General features: G+C 37.4%; 1 protein-coding gene across 3 annotated transcripts in view; it reads left to right on the forward strand.

Annotated features, from left to right (window-relative positions):
• The window catches only part of LOC145297716 (tRNA-dihydrouridine(20) synthase [NAD(P)+]-like), a 255,634-nt gene that overhangs the window by 10,930 nt on the left and 226,629 nt on the right, over window positions 1-18,075 (forward strand). Inside the window, exon 1 of one of the 3 annotated variants that reach the window (XM_080143926.1) lies at window positions 8,313-8,460. The exons of 1 other annotated variant lie outside the window; for it this stretch is intronic. The gene's annotated coding sequence lies outside the window, so the exon portion shown is untranslated. Of the gene's footprint in view, window positions 1-8,312; window positions 8,461-18,075 lie in introns of those variants that run through there. One more of the 3 variants, XM_080143927.1, reaches the window with a different exon arrangement.

The raw sequence follows: 18,075 nt of genomic DNA on the forward strand, positions 1-18,075 counted from the left end.
AGCACCTTCTTGCCCATAAATATTCAGCCTTTTCCAGTTCTCATTATTGTCCTGCCTTTCTGATTCTCTTTGACATACTGCCTTTCCCACATCCTCTATTTACCTTTCTGCCACCACCAAAGGATGTGATACAAGGTTGGAAGGTGGGATAAATAAATCAGCACCCTTAAAGGAGGAGCATTCTGGTCCTGCAAAAATAAGTCTGAGTAGCTCATTGGCATTCCCTGGCGAGGACGCCTCAGACAACAAGTGATAAACTAACTTCCTCTTCCTCCCTCCACCAAAAGTTGGTAGGCAAGACCTGGGAGAGTGGATCTCTTAAAGCTACCCAGAACATTTGCCTCAGCCCGACAGCTAAAAGGTCACTGAAGTGGACTGACTGTCAAAGTCGGAACCTTGATTGGCATGGCTCTCTCGCACCCAGCGACATCTTCGTGCTAATCCAGTTCTTTATTATGTGTAACGTCGATCATGTTATCCAGTTTCCAGTGATGTCTTCCTACTCTCTTAGCTTTTTCGTTCTCCAATATCTCCAGCTTTACCTGTTATTTTCAGTACAATACAACGATCTCTATTTCTACATTATTCATCTGCATTTGTCATTTTTTCTTTGCCATTACGTTTTTGCCTATCTCTCTTTCTGCACTGTAAGATCGACCATCATTAATTGGCTGTAACAACAGTCGCCTATAGTATCCCCCACCCTCCGGCCCCAAAGAGGTACAGAATAGTTAATTATGATTACTGTTCCCACTTTACTTCCGGTTGCCCGCCTCATATTAAGAATTTTTTTTTTTTTCTAAATAATAACGTTATTGCAATTCTGAATTTTTGAGATGTGATGTGAATGCTTGTGGTATTTTGATTAATCAGACTATTATTCTTCTCTTGAGTGTTATTAGCACAACGTTTCACAATTTTTCTTTCACTAATATTAACAATTAGTATAGATATCCTGAAAAACTGAGTCATAGGAAAGCCTTTCAAAAATATCTTAGTGACCCCTAAAGATTGAACCTTCTTTATGATCTACAGACCCACTCTCAAAGCCACGGTTCAAATTCTTGTAATACAGAACCAACCCTCTTTTGCTTAGTAGAGAAAAAGAAGCATGTTTTCAACATCTAAAGAAAGTCGCTGCAATCTGCGGCCTTCTTTAGATGTTGAAAACCAAGATGAGAATAATTGTCCGCTTAATCAAAATAACAGAAGCAATAACGTTATTATTTAGAAAAGCCCTTCTTAATATGGGGAAGAAGTTACTTTCACATAATTTAATAAACGAAAGATACCGTAAAAAAATCAATTAAAAATGAAGGAACAACCGGAAATGAATTGGAAACAGTAATCGTTAAGATAACCGAATGGATTGTTAAATAATAACGGTATTTTTTATTATTCAAACTACTTTTATCATCTTGCGTGTTACTGTCACAGCGTTTCGGCCGATCTCACCTCCAACCTTCTTCAGGTATATCTTGTTGAACTCGGGAATCTATACGGAATTTCAAACGGAAGCCTTTATTTAAGTTACGGGGGTAGCAAGCTCTTGTTCCGTCAACCATGACCAAGTAGAAGTCTTAAGTAATTCGCAATTGTATTCTTAATATCGCTCACACTGAAGATTGAACCTTCAACCTGCAGAAGGGTGCCACTTTTCTTTTTTTTTTTTACTTGCCTCCTCACGAGGGTAAGTTGGACACAAGGTCGGTTTTTAATGTTGGGGAAAACCAGCTCCCTAAAAAAGGGCACTCTGGTTAATAACAAAAATAAAAAAATGTATCAGTCATGAAGGATTTCTCCTCCATTAACCGAGACAGAAGAATACTAGGCACTTCTGCATGACAGTGACATATTAGCAACAGAGACGAGTTATCAACCCCTATTCTTCGAAAGAGAAATTACGTCTAGCGGTCATTATGTTAACCTCAAATAAAAACAAGTGTTTACGATAACGCAAAAATATATAACAAAAAAAAAAAAATAACACAAAAATATGAAAATCGAAACATTTATTGAATAAAAAATGTATCAAAATATGATTTTAATGTATTAATATAATTTATTTTCAATGAGTGATTCATAATTGAAAATAAAATAAATTTGATAAAAACATGAAACATTTATAGATTGTTTTTAGAATTATTATTTTTTTTTACAGTAAAATTGTATAAAAATGTAGCAAAATATAATTTAAAAAACATGAAGCATTTATAGACTGTTTTTAGATTTATTTGTTTTTATTTTTAACGGTAAAGTTGTATAAAAATCTAGCAAAATATAATTTAAAAAACATGAAACATTTATAGAGGTTTAAGATTAATTAAAAAAATTTTTTTTTTTGTACAGAAAGATTGTCTAAAAATGTACCAAAATATAATTTTAGTTTGGCTGACAAGCGACATCTGTCGACGGTTCCTAAAACTAAAATACACACCTTCGCCTCATGTCACTGACATGAAGAAGTGCCCAATGCCACTTTAGAATTGAATTTTCATTGAATACTTTAAACGGTAAATATTCAGATACGTTACAACAGAACACCGACCAATGTAAACAATAAAATCTTCAAAAAATGTTAAATGGTGTTCTAATTGGTGTGCGAGCCTTTTCTAGTCTTGCACAAAAACACGAGTTCACATTTCAAGCTATGTCATATACATACGCGCCCACGTCCACACACGTACATATATTCACGTTCACGTACATACACTCGCATTCACGTGTATATACACACACGCTAACGCACACATATGTACTCACACACGCGCACATGAACGCACACATGGACAACGTCACTTCCGCTTTCTAAGGAAATATATACATGCGCAAATGACCACCGGAAACGAGTATAAAAGAGAGAGCAACAAGCGGCTCCTTTTTTTAGGACCAGCTCTCGACCAGAGAGGTTGGGCTAACCAGCTGCCTCCCTTTCGGGAGGCGCACGCTCGCGCGTGTTTCACGTCCCCTGCGACTATGTATGGGGCACGAGCTAACAGACCGTATGTACACATTCACACATCTTTCTCTCTCTATCTACTACTGGTCCCTGAGAACACCTTCGCGTAGCTGACTGTTAACTGACGTAAACTCTCCATTCTTTGTCTTTGTCTACACGCTGGACTATCATTCTCATTTTCACTACAACACTCATTTCTCTTCCCACGCGCGAACAAACGATAGTGACCTGAACTTGAGATGAACACATATCTCCTATTCTTTCTACAACACCAACCCCGCAATGAACATTGGTTACACACGCGTGAACATGAATACATTATGTATCTAAAACATTCTTTCAACAGCAAATAAACAACGTTTATCTTATCCATCAATTGAGTCTTTGTTTCCTTCAATTCCATTCGTTTCATTATTTTCTTGTGGCGTATTATATCCTGGTCTGCAACTTGGATGGTGACCCCGTTATTTTTAAAGTGAGATGGATGATTTTGAACGAAGCACTCATACACACACAGACTCTCTCTCTACAACAATAAACCAGCTAACAATGAGAGACGCACGCCAAACTTTAGACCGTCCTCTTCACCAGTTAATAGCAAGAGACGCACGCAAAACTAACCACGTGTGGTACCCTTTTCTTTCATTTGTTTCTTTCACAAAAGAAATTCCTGTCTGTTTAATTCAATTTAACACATCGTTCGTTTCTTCCTCGAGATAATTCATATTCCCTAATTCGCACCACCACCACAAAATGGTAACAACAGAACACGTGACGAACAAGCATTGCCTCCTATGCCACAAGTCCACAACAAACTGGCGCCCGACTGACGCGGAAACGAACAAGCATGGCGACCCTACCTTTTTTTAAATTAATTGTTTTGAGCGAGACGAGCGTTTTATTTGATAAAGAAAAAAAACGAACTTTTCAACAAGAAAACTGCTACCGACAAGGACAACTAAGAACTACAATGACGAAACCCCTTCGTCAGACTCGGCAGAAAAACAAACACGGAGCTGTTGACTTCACAGCGAATTTTTAAAAAATTCGAGCTCAACAAACATTTTCATGGTTTCCTGACATTACCCCGCAACAAACGCGAGGAGTAAAATCACATAGGCCTATGTACAATTCTCTCCCGCACAGCAGACGCAACAACAAAGAAACAGGACATCCCAATCAACACATTGGAAGAAAGTGAATCAACAATACGAGTTGAGATGCACAACGCACGCTGATAAACTCACAACTTGGAAGTTTCGTTGATAGTCGGCAACCACGAACGAATGCACAACACACGCCCGTACAAACAATGTACACACACTACCGCAGATGCACATGCGAAGACAACGGCAACCAAAGACCTCGTTCAACAAGAACGAATGCGCAACTCGCGCCAGTCCAAACGATGCACACATTACCGCAACTCACTTGTGAAGATACCGTCAACTGGACACAACACGTCAACACAAAAGAAATTTTCCTTCCAAACGAACAATTCACTTCTCTGTCCAAGCAACTTGTTGCACATGTCAGCACACAACAAAAACCAAACAAACAAATGTCAGCCTAAAAAAGAGTAAACGCATTTTCCACGCGTAAGTAAATACTTTTTTTACGAACACACTCCGTTTTTTGACATTCTGTTCCTTTTGACTTTTTCAAACAACCACACCAACAGCAAAAAAAAAAAAAAACAGGATGGAAAATCAATTGCCGAAAACATTACCTAAAATATATATATATATATATATATATATATACATATATATATATATATAGCAAACAGAATCCTGAACAGAAGCGTGTGCTCCATCCCAACTATTATCAATGGACCTGAGGTAATCTCGTCAGCATCAGACAAAGCCAAGCTCTTTGTCAAGAACTTTGCAGCTAATTCTACCCTTTGCGACGAAGACCGCCAACCCCCAATATTTCCTCCTGTATCAGAAAACACGCTATGTGATATACGTATATCTGTACGTGATGTTGCGAAGCTAATCAAAAACCTTGATTCGAGTAAAGCAACTGGCCCTGATGGTATTCCAATTATAGTACTCAAAAAACTTCAACCTGAACTAGCGCCCATACTTACAAAACTGTTTAAACGTTGTCTTAAGGAGAATAGTTTCCCATCTCCCTGGAAAATCTCATCAGTATGCCCTGTATTTAAAAATTCAGGTGATCGCTCATCCCTCTCTCAGTACAGGCCAATAAGTCTCCTGTGCGTCATGAGTAAGTTGCTAGAATCTGTGTTAAACACAGAAGTAATCAAACATCTCAACAAAAATAACCTTCTTAGTGACACTCAATATGGTTTCCGTTCTGCTAGATCTACAGCAGATGTGCTTACAGTTATATCGCATAGGATTAGCAAATCTCTCGACGGTGGCAATCTTTCTAGGGCAATTGCTCTTGACATATCTAAAGCCTTTGATAGGGTATGGCATAAAGGTTTACTTCATGAGATCGCTAGCTATGGTATAGCTGGAAAAGTCTTCTCAATTATTAAATCATTTCTTTCTGATAGGTTCATAAGAGTAGTAGTTGAGGGGCAAAAATCAGAAGCTCACAGTATTAATGCCGGTGTCCCTCAGGGATCCATCCTGGGCCCAACTCTTTTCCTGATCTACATTAATGATCTTCCAAATCATATCCTTACATCATTTGTAGACATTTATGCTGACGACACTACCATTTATGGTACCACATCTAAGACAGTAAACGACCAAGTTCTCTCCAATTCTCTCTCCTCTGATCTTGAGCACGTAGTACAATGGGGAAAGGAGTGGCTGGTTACTTTTAATGCATCTAAAACCAAGCTTCTCTCTTTACATCATCAACATTCTAATCCACATTTGTCATCAATTGAAATAAATGGCTCTCGTCTTCAGGAGGCCTCAAGTTTTGACAAGCTTCTGGGCTTGACCATTACTCCTGATCTTAAATGGAACACGTATATCAAATCTGTTGCCAAGGCCGCTGGAAAAATGGTGGGATCTTTCTATCGATCCAGTAGATATCTCACTGCTGATGCTATTCTCTATCTATATAAGAGCCAGGTACGTCCAAGGATGGAATACTGTTGCCACATCTGGGCAGGAGCTGCTAGAAAGGACTTCTCCTGCCTTGATAGAGTTCAAAATAGACTTCGTAGCCTCGTAGGAGATGTCCTTTTCTCCTCCTTGCAACCTCTATCTCACAGAAGAGATGTTGCGAGTTTGTCTCTGATGTATCGTTATTTTCATGGAGAGTGTTCAACTGAGCTTCAATCTATGGTCCCCCCTCGCCAAACTTTCACAAGAAACACTCGTCTAGCTGTAAACACTATCAATAATTTCTCCCACTCTTTATCTGTGCCTAAACCTAAACGTAGATTCCATGAACAAAGCTTCTTTCTTAGAACTGCACGCCTGTGGAATTGTCTTCCGTTTTCCTGCTTTCCGGCTGACTACAATATGGTTGTGTTCAAGTCTAAAGTAAATAAGTTCTTGATGAGCCGTTCCATATAAGTTATTAAATTTACCAAATTTTCATTACTAATGATTACTATATTGACCAATTTCTACTGTACACTCTTTAACCCTTATCCTTGAGTGGCCTCTGGGCCTTGATAATGTGGTGATGCCTTTGTAAAAAAAAAAAAAAAAAAAAATATATATATATACATTGCATGTATTTTTTTTTCCTAGGAAGGGGAGTATTGTGCGAGCCTTTTCTAGTCTTGCACAAAAACACGAGTTCACATTTCAAGCTATGTCATATACATACGCACACACAAACATACGCGCCCACGTCCACACACGTACATATATTCACGTTCACGTACATACACTCGCATTCACGTGTATATACACACACGCTAACGCACACATATGTACTCACACACACGCACATGAACGCACACATGGACGACGTCACTTCCGCTTTCTAAGAAAATATATACATGCGCAAATGACCACCGGAAACGAGTATAAAAGAGAGAGCAACAAGCGGCTCCTTTTTTTAGGACCAGCTCTCGACCAGAGAGGTTGGGCTAACCAGCCGCCTCCCTTTTGGGAGGCGCACGCTCGCGCGTGTTTCACGTCCCCTGCGACTATGTATGGGGCACGAGCTAACAGACCGTATGTACACATTCACACATCTTTCTCTCTCTATCTACTACTGGTCCCTGAGAACACCTTCGCGTATCTGACTGCTAACTGACGTCAACTCTCCATTCTTTGTCTTTGTCTACACGCTGGACTATCATTCTCATTTTCACTACAACACTCATTTCTCTTCCCACGCGCGAACAAACGATAGTGACCCGAGCTTGAGATGAACACATATTTCCTATTTTTGCTACAACACCAGTCCTACAACTAACATTGGTTACACACGCGAACATGAACACATGTTATATCTAAAACATTCTTTCAACAGCAAATAAACAACGTTTATCTTATCCATCAATTGAGTCTTTGTTTCCTTCAATTCCATTCGTTTCATTATTCTTTTGTAACGGGATTGGGATTTATATATCCTAGTCGTCTACATCGGTAAATGTCGGTGCGTTACTTACGGAAAAACGGTTAACTAAACTGCAGAAGCACTTATTAAGCCACTTAAATTCTATAAATCCCCCTCCCGCAAAAAAAAAAAAAAAAAAGAACGGAAAACATCAAATGTTTGGTGCTTATGTTTTTGTAAACCGCATTAAAATATGTGAGACAAAAAAAGGAAAAAAAAAAAAGGTTCCACAATTTGTTGTACTTTTCTTTAATTGTAAGTCATTAAAAAAATGTCATGTCCGTAATTTTTTCCACCCAAAAAGTGCTATAATGTACTTTTTGAAAATTTGGGGGAGGTGGGGAACAATTAAATTACCCCCCCTTTCCTCCCCAACTTGGAGTGCTTTTATTTTCTTATTTTATTTCTTTTTCAGCGCTAATTTTAAATTTTCCGCGGAAGATTGGTACGCCATGTGAGAAGGCAGTTTGCTAGGTGAAGCAAGCCGTCGTTTATGCTGCCGCGCGTGCACACGCGTAGCATAAACGAAAGCTGTAAAATGGCGGAAAGTAGTTCGTGGGTTCAGGGGTTCATACCATGCAAACGTTAAATTTGCCCCCGGTTTGAGTATCAGATTCGTTGTCAGCGACCTCGATTACCTCTAAAAAAAAAAAAAAATTAGAGTGGTCGAACGTATTTGAATATTTACCCTTTAAACTTTATTCGTTTCGCAATATTCAACAAGTCCTCATCTAAAAAAAAATCAGAAACATAACGTTAGTATTTATAAACCCATTCTTAACATGAGGAAAACAAAAGAGATCTTTGTTGACTATTCTGCACTTTTGCAAAAACATGAAAAGAGCAAACGAGATTATTATAGATTTTTACCTGGTTTTATTTATATTTTGAGCGTGGCGGGGTGATTATAAAGAAGTTTTGGTTCGGGTTTCAAAAGGGAGATAACTCTAAACGCTTTCCTCGACCATTACAAAAATCCTCCCCGCACCGTAAGTATTTCTTGGTCGTATCGGCTAAACCTTATTAGGAACTCTATCATTTCTTTTTAACATTATTTTATATATATGTATATATATTTTTGTCATCAATGTAAAGTTTGTTTTGATATTTTAATTTAAAAGTTAGCGTTTAGAGATCGGCGGTTTTATTCTTTATTTTTCCACGTGTGTACATTTGTACAACAAAGTGGCGTTGGGTCTTCGGATGCTTCTTTACGTAATTTATGTCCTCGGTCAGTGAAGGGAAGTGCTTCTGGACGGAGGCAATTTTAATTTTGACCACAATTTAGAGTGCTCCGTTTTGAGGAGCTATATTTCATTACATTAAAAACCAACTTTGTGTCTAACTCTGCCTTCGTGGGTGGGAGTAATTATTGTAATAAAAACACTCCCCCCCCCCACTCATATTCTCACCTGAAAAGTTTTGAGTACTTGTGCAGTTTACGAGCCATGCTGAAATAATAACGTTATTATTTAGAAACCTATTCTTAACATGGGGGGAGGGTCTTAAAAAAAACAAAACTATTCTGTACTTTCACCTAACAAATTAACAAACTAAAGATACCATAAAAATTGAAGTTGAAAAACCTATATAAAAATAGCACGGTCAATAAATTGCTATATAAAAATAGCACGGTCAATAAATTGCACAAGCACCTTGGGTACTTAACGGGGAATGTGAACCCTGCGTAAACTTTTTTTTTTTTTTTAATGGTTGCTCCCTGAAAACGCATACACAAAGATTTTTATTGGTTTATTTAATCACGGAAACTTTTTTAAAGGTACGATTTGAGACAAAAAAGAAAAAAAAAGGTTAAAAGCATTATTTGAATTTGTATGAAAAAATAATAAAATAGTACATGCGCGCGCGATTAAAAAAAAAAGTCTATGAGATATATATATACGAAGAAAGTGAAAGAAGGCCTTTTGCACTTTCAGATGGCAGCCATTAAAAAGAAAGAAAAGAACCTCGTTTACGCAGAGTCCACTTTCCCCGTGATCGCACCTTTATTTATTTTTTTTTTTTTGACAACAACAAATAAATGGTTAACGGGCGTGCGTGCACTGCAGCACTCAGCAGCGCCAGCCCACTAACGCAACCTCTTCAATACGTTTTAAACCCATTTTTTGTATATTTTTTCTAACTATAATATAATTTTAATGAAATGTTATAATTCCCAGCTGTTCATAATTATTTAATTTCATAATAGATCTGAGAACTTTATATATAAAAACAGTTGGTTTAAAAATTCTTAAACGGAAGTAACATTCAATGAACTTTATGCCTGTTAACCAAATACTTTTTACTTATACCAAGTTTACTTTTCTTCTTTTTTTTTTTTTTTACTTTTACCAATTCTCTCTCCTCTGATGTTGAACAAGTGGTACAATGGGGAAAAAGATGGCTAGTTACTTTTAATGCATCTAAAACCAAGCTTTTATCTTTACATCATCAACGCTCTGATCCTCATCTGGCATCAATTGAAATGAATGGCTCTCGCCTTGGGGAGGCGTCATGTTTTGACAAGCTTCTGGGCTTGACATTTACTCCTGATCTAAAATGGAACACATACATCAAATCCATTGCCAAGGTCACTGGAAAAATGGTGGAATCCTTCTATCGATCCAGTAGATATCTCACTGCTGATGCAGTTCTCTATCTATATAAGAGCCAGATATGTCCAAGGATGGAGTACTGTTGCCACGTCTGTGCAGGAGCTGCTAAAAAGGACTTATTCTGCCTTAATAGAGTTCAAAATAGACTTTGTAGTCTCGTAGGAGATGTCCTTTTCTCTTCCCTGCAACCTCTTTCTCACAGAAGAGATGTTGCAAGTTTGTCTCTGCTTTATCGTTATTTTCGTGGCAAATGCTCGACTGAGCTCCAATCTATGGTCCCCCTCCCTTGCCAAACTTTCACAAGAAACACCCGTCTAACAGAAAACACTATCAATAATTTCCCCAACTCTTTATCTGTGCCTAAACCTAAACGTAGATTCCATTAACAAAGCTTCTTTCTTAGAACTGCATGCTTATGGAATTGTGTTCCGTTTTCCTGCTTTCGGGCTGACTACAATATGGTTGTCTTCAAGTCTAACGTAAACAAGTTTTTGATGAGCCGTTCTATATAAGTTAACAAATTTACAGAATTTCCATTATTAATGATTACTTTATTGTCCAATTGTCTACTGTACACTCTCTAACCCTTATCCTCGAATGGCATCTTGGCCTTGATAAGTGGTGATGCCTTTGTAAAAAAAAAAACAAAAAAACTTCAATTGTATTTTAGGTACCTTTGGAATATACCGCCCATTTTGCTTGTTAAACCGAGTAGTCATTATCATGTCCCTCTTCCTGAATACTAGCCTCGATGTTTTAGAGGTGTGTGTTGAGAAAAAAAAAAAAAATGGTAGTAGGCAGGCTGGCTCAAACCCATGACGCGAAGGCGGAAAAGAAAGTGAAAGAAAATCTGATGTCTTACCGCTACTCCATGACACGACCGGAAGTTTTGAACGTTAGAATTAGGAAAAGTCAATCCAACCGATACAATGATTTGCAAAAGTGGCTTGCAAAAAATCGACCCCTCCTTGTAGAAAACTGCCTAGTTGAGGGTGAAGGAATTAATGTTTTTGGACAATTTTTTGATATTTGTCTTCCAAGACGTCGGGCTTCAGAATGCTACCGATCACATGAAATCTGTCGCCTCTGTTGAAAGTTTTAGGCAGCCATACAAACATACATACATACATACACACATTTAAACAGATGGATGAAATTTATATTATAGATTAACAGTGTCTCAACATAGACTGATTAGATCGTGGGAATTGGTATTCGTGCAGAAAAGGTACCATGCTATTTATTAAATTTTTTTTTAATAGTATTTTCCAGTTTTACAGCATGTCTTGTTTATTAAATTGTTAGGTGAAAGTACAGAATAATTACAACACACCCTTCCTTCTCGGTATTAAGAACGGGTTTCTAAATAATAGCCTTATTATTTCGGCACAGTATCTTCTCTGCATAAGTACCTAGGAATTAATTTATTTACTAGAACGACACATCAAGAATTTATTTATGTTATACTTGAAAGCTATCATGTTATAGTCAGCTGGGAAGCAGTTCTGCGGTATTGTGTTCCACAGACAAGCAATTCTGGAGGGGAAAAATCTCTGCTCCTGGAATTTTCATTTACTTTTGGATAGAGGGTAAGGGAACTTGCTGACAGGTTGTGGCTAGGCGGATGTTTTTTGTAAATACCTTACAGGAGGGAGGGGGGCATAGAGTGAAGCTCAGTCGAGCACTGGTAATAGAGCAGAGAAAAGATAGGCTTGAAACGTTTCTTCTGTGAGAAAGAGGTAGCAGGGAGGAGAAAAGGACATACACCATTTCAAAGTTGGTTTTGTATCCTGTCCAGGTAGGAAAGTGTGCGCCTCCCTGGATGTAGCAACATTGCTCCATCTTAGGATGTATTTCACTCTTATACAGGTAGAGGATTGCATCTGGAGCAGTCGAATGATCCAACCATAATGCTTATCATTAGTTTCAAAGTATAAATGAAGCACCAGATTTGACTTTGCCATATGAATTTTAATTCTATCCAGACAAAAATATGGTGATTATTTTGAACTAACCTGGGTGCCCGGCATTACGTGGGTGTTTGGAGGTGTATGTTGAGCAAAAAAAGTGATAGTAGGCAGACAGGCTTGAACCCGTACCGCAAAGGAGGAAAAGAATGTGAAAAAAAAAATGACATCTTTGCTGTTGCGTCCATTGCCAAACTAGAAGTGACAAATGTTTAAATTAAGGCTAGTCAATCAAAAAGAGGGGGATGACTTTCGAAAATATCGGTGAAAACAGTAGAAAAGTGCCCAGTTGAGAATGAAGGAATTAATGTTTTTAGCTAATTTTTCGATATTTGTCATCCGAAGGGTTGAGCTTCAAAATGATACTAATCTCGTGAACATCTGTTGCCTCTGTCCAAAGTCTTATGTAGACATACAAACATACATAGATACATTTAAACAGACAGGTGGGATTTAAATAATAGACTAGCGGGGGGGGGGTACCCCCGACGTTGCCCGAGTGTTTGGAGGTGTGTGTGGTCGGGTGGTGGGGTGTTAATGAAAACCTAAGAATAAGCGAAGTAAAAAAAGAAAACAGAAAAACGAACGTTAAAACTTAAGTGGGGGGGGTACCTGGGCGGTGGGGTAGTAATCAAAACATCGAAAAAAAAACACAAAAAATCTAACGTAAGGCAAACGAACGGTGTTAAATGTAAAAATCGAATAAACAAAAACAAAAAAGGAAACAGAAAAACGAATGTTAATCCCCCCCCCCCCCGAAAAAAAAAAACGTGTGAAAAATGGTTTGTTGATTTCAGGGTGAAAAAATTAACGTTTTTGGCCAATTTTTTTATATTTGTCGTCCGGAGGGTGGAGCTTCAATATAATACCAAGTTTGTTAATTTTTGTTCTGTCTGTCGAAAGTTTTTAGCGGACAAAGATTTTTCTATATGTTTTTTTTTTTTTTAATACATGTAATTCTAAATAAACAAAAGTTCTGTCTGCCAATTTAAAGGCTTTAAAATCACTTTCAAATTGTCCACAGCTACACCATATTTTATAAAAACAAATATGTCTGACACACAATATTTACTAATGATGATGATGGCAAACTTCTGTCTCATGAGACAATGGCTTTCTGCATCTAATGTACTGGCTATCCAGTCCAAGCTCTTTTGATGCAGGCCTGGGCGGGTGATAAGGAGACTTAGGTTTGCCCAGTTACCAGGGTCCCCCTCACGGTATTTCAACGGAAAGGCAAGCCATTACGGTTGGAACCAAGCTGTAGAAGTTGCTGAAAAAGTGTTGCAGTGCTTCACCATCTCCTTATCGGGACTCCAAACCATATTTTTTTATCAGCGTTTACTCCTTTAGCCTTTATTAACCTTGTGAAATTAGAAAATGATTTTTGTCAGTTCCAAAATAATGTCAGTATTTCTACAGAATTTGAAACAAACAGGGTTTTTTTTTTTTTGCCTTAAACTAATACAAACATAAGTTTTAGGGGCATTAATTAAAAGAGCCCAAAAAACAAAAAATAAGGCATGAAAACAAAAAACATATATATCTGTAAAATGCATAAATGCTATCAAAGGCAAGATAAGTTACTCTTCTACTTATCTGAATAAGTTTTTTTGTTTTATTTTAAAGTGTTTTTTACTTAAAAACAAGAGTAGTAAAAATCTGTCAAGTTCGAATGAAAACAAAAATGGTGTCATTACAGCCAGTTTGGAACCTTGATAATTGCTCAAAAATTAATCAAACAAAATACTTAAACATATTTTTGTAAGATTGATAACATTTATTGGATACGTTTTTACCAGCATTTTATTTAATTTTTAATTTTGAGTTGTATATTGTGTTCTTCAGAATTGTTTGATCTATTCCTTTGTTCCAACTTGTTTGCTTTAGTGATCTCCATCAATTCACTGTTTTTATACTGTACTTGCAATAACCCTTATCCCTGAGTGGCTTCCGGGCCTTGATAAGTGGTGACCACCGTGTAAAAAAAACCAAAAAAACTCATTGTAATGCAGCTTCCCATTCCTGTTGTTTCTTCCTAAGAACCGTAGACTTGTGGAACTTTTTTCATGCTGACTGTTTTCCTCGTACCTATAGCCTTCGTATTATTTGGATTCATCGGACTACTGTTCTCATCTTGAGTGTAATGTTCACAACATTTCAGTCAATATAATCTCCAACCTTCTTCAGGTGTATCTTGTCGAACTCAGGAATTTGGACGGAATTTTGAGCAGAACCATTTATTTACTTCACAGGGAGTAGCATGCTCTTGTTCCGTCAGATAGAGGTCCTAAGTAATTCGCAATTGTATTTTTTGGTCACCCACACTGAGGATTGAACCTTCAACCTTCAGGAGAATATCATTTTTTACAATTGATTTTTCCAAGTACTCTAACCACAGGTTCTTGAGAACAGTAGTCCGATCAATACGAACAATACGAATAACTAATCCTCATCTCAAAAATTCAGAAACATTACCTATAGCCTTGTTTTTTAAAAACTAAGGCCAGTAGACATCTCCTTTATTTGCGATAATCATTTTTTAAATCTCTTCTTTTTTTTTTTTTTAAATTACATTTTCACCCCAAACAAGGCAAATTGCCACTTTGGTGTAGGGGGCTACTATCAGGGGCAACAACTACTGGGGTACTATGTAGGGATTTGGGCAGCAAGGTGTCGGTTCACGTTACACTTGAACTTCTGCACGTCAGTACTGTTGGGGAAGCAGGGACCTGGAATAGAATTCCAGAGTCTAGCGGTTCTGGGGAAGAAACTATTGGAGTAAAAAGATCTTTTACATCTAGGGATCTCTACAGTGTGGGGGTGGGATTTAGCAGCCTGTCGGGTTTGTCGAGGGTGCTCACGTCGTGGGGGCACAAGTGATTGCAGTTCGTCAGAGCATTCACCACTAAAATACTTGTAGAAAAGGCAGAGGGATGCAACATTTCGTCGATGGGACAGAGGCTGAAGCTTAGATGACAGTTCAGGGCCTATCAGGTTTGCGACTCTCTTTTGAACCTTGTCAAGGAGCGAGAGACTAGTAGCAGATGCACCAGCCCAGATGTGGCAGCAATACTCCATACATGGGCGAACGGTGGCCTTATAGAGGTACAGGATACTTTCGGGTGTTAATAGTTTTCTAGCACGGTAGAGAGAGCCCACCTTTCTTGCAGCGGCCCTGACAATGCCTTCAATGTAATTGTTCCAACTCATGTTTCCTGTGAACGTTAGGCCAAGGAGTTTGAAAGATGGACTCTCAGATAAAGAGTCGTTGGCCATTGCTATGGGTGGTAGAGAGGGTTTCTTGTAATTATTGAATGAAACTAGTTTAGTCTTGGTAGCATTGAACGCGACCAACCACTTTTGTCCCCATTCCACTACAGATTGGAGGTCTTCCTCTAGTGTTTCTGCCATTTCTTTAGAAATGTGTTCATTCGTCTTCCTGTCGTGCCTGCCATAGAGTGTAGTGTCATCAGCATATATACCCATCTCAGAGGCAATTTTGTCGGGGAGGTCATTTATGAATATTGTTAGATTCTTGCATCCAGTGGTTTTATGGCTTGTCTGGAGTAATTTTCATAAAAAATATATGCATTGGACAAGCTGCACATCATTATTATACCTTCATTGTAACATTGACACTTTATAGCCAGTGTGATTGAAATCCTGTCTTTAAGAATGAACATTCAGATGTAATGAAGCTGCCGACGCATATACAAATGACCAAGCTGTGGTGCAAGCATGACGTCACAGCAGAATTGGAAGAAGAGGAAGAAAAAAGAGAAAAAAACGACATATGGCAAATAGAGACTTTTAAGCATGTGTTGACATGGCAGGGTTTTTTTTTTAATCATGTAGCAACACAACAGGAACTTTTAAACAAAATGCAGGATTTGTTAATCCTTCAAACCTTTACAAGATTGTCAGATGACCGTTGAACAGATTACAGACATTAAAGCTGCAGACTAAGAAACTGTTAATCGACTCTGAAGAGAAAAGCAGGAATGTGACCATATTGTTGCTGGCTTGAAAAATGTGTGTCAGGTGGCTTGGTGTGGAAACGACTGGTAATAAATGCCTTTCCTTTCAACTGAAAAAGAACAAACTTGTATTGAATCACTTTCATTTGTTTCTTTGCAAGACTTTCATACACAATGTTGGGTGTGCGTTAAAATCTAATAACCACGTTGCACAGGACCTCTGTGAAGAAAATTCATACATCATCATTTAATGAGTCTCCACTCATCAAAGGCAAAAGCCTCTCAAGGACAAGAGTTAATGAGATGAATGAATTGTCAGTTGAATGATGAAGAATATCATGAGAAATTTAAAAATAATGACTGGAATGAACAAAATTTGATTACTTATGAAAATTGTTTATGACGAGTATTTGTTTACATTGCATTTGAAGACGACCATGTCTGCAAGGAAGCAAACCAGTGGTAATGCGTTTCACATATAAGATGACCTTGGAAAGAAACTCTATTCATGGGAATTCTGCCTGATGTTAGCCACATGGAGGAAGAAAGGAACGTTCTATTTTATTGTAGAGAGATGAGTTCTTGTTGCAAATGTTTTAAAAGGAGAAAGCAGAGATTGGAGCTCAGTCTGTGGCACAATGAGTTGAATAGTTTTATAGTTAGTTAAACTTGCAACTTAAATAAAAAAGCAGCCATGTTGGAATATCGTTAAGTATTGTTCATAAACTGACTTTGGAGATTGTTTCATATTGTTGTCAGCTAAGAGTGATTTTGTTGTGTACTTGACACAATAAAAAAGAATTAAAAAAAACAAAATCATGTTACAAGTAAATGTTACCAAAGGTAATATAAATTACTCTTCTACCTACCCAGATGATTTTTTTAAAAAACTTATTTTAAAGTTGTTTTTTTTTTTTTTTTTTTTTTCAAAGAAAAAAAGTGGTGTCACAGATATCATGTTAGACTGGAAGAAAAAAAAATGGCAACAGGCGATAATGAATCATTCAAAAGTTGAAAATTAAACAAAAATGCAGCTAATAACTGTCGCCAATTGGGCGAAAATTTTATGTTCAATTGAACTGTATATTTCATTAGATGTATTTCTTTTTAATATTCGATTTTTCAGTGATTCTCGAGGCCTTGCATGGTCACTTGTCGCCATTTTTTTTGTTAATGTGGTGTTTTGGACATCATTTTTATTTCAGTAAAAAGTGCTTTTAAATCGGTTAAAATACAAAAAAACATATACAAGTAGGTAAAAAAGTAAGTTATGTTGCCTTTGCTAACATTTGCTTGTTGTATATATTTTTTTTTTACCCCCTTTTTTTTTATGTTAACTACACTACAAAATCACCCCCCCTTCCCTCTTTGAGAAAGCATTGGCCCTGTTTTGAAATAAACAGAGTTGGCGAATATATTCAACTTAACATCGGTGAGCCGCTGCACCTGATGTGTGAACAGCTTTCCTTAATGATCAGGGCTTGACATACAGAAGTTTGGAAATGTCAACAAACGCAGTGTGTGCAGTTTACAGTGTAAAATTGATTGTGAAAGATGGTGTGTTTGAGTTATAGCTGACTACTATATAAAGAGTTTAGTTTACAGTAGAGAGCCGACTCCATCAAACTGCGACAGTAGTGAGGATAATGTTAAAAATAAATAATCTATTTTTAATGTCTTTCTCACTTCATGTTCAGTCAGTCCTTCTTTTCAGCTCGCAGACTCCTCATTTTTTGTTCCTGGAATGAAGACCCACTTTCTCTGACAGAAGCTGAGAGCTAATGTCAAAAGATGCTTACACAATTTATACAAAAAATATTGCAACAATTTTTTATGCTGATAGAAGAAAGATGTATATTGCGAAGAATGTATCGTATAAATGTGGTATTTTGGTGAGAGAAGAGTGAACGTAGAACTAGCTAGGTTAGCATAGTTAGCATTGGTCATGATCCCCCTCCCTTTTTTTTGACCTTGTGCCAAATATTTTAATAAAATTGGATTATTTTATATTAATTTATTTTTTGCGGACTATTATTCTCATC

Source organism: Euprymna scolopes, chromosome 18 (genome assembly GCF_053919585.1).
Source record: "Euprymna scolopes isolate OS-2025 chromosome 18, ASM5391958v1, whole genome shotgun sequence".
Lineage (NCBI taxonomy): Eukaryota > Metazoa > Mollusca > Cephalopoda > Sepiida > Sepiolidae > Euprymna > Euprymna scolopes.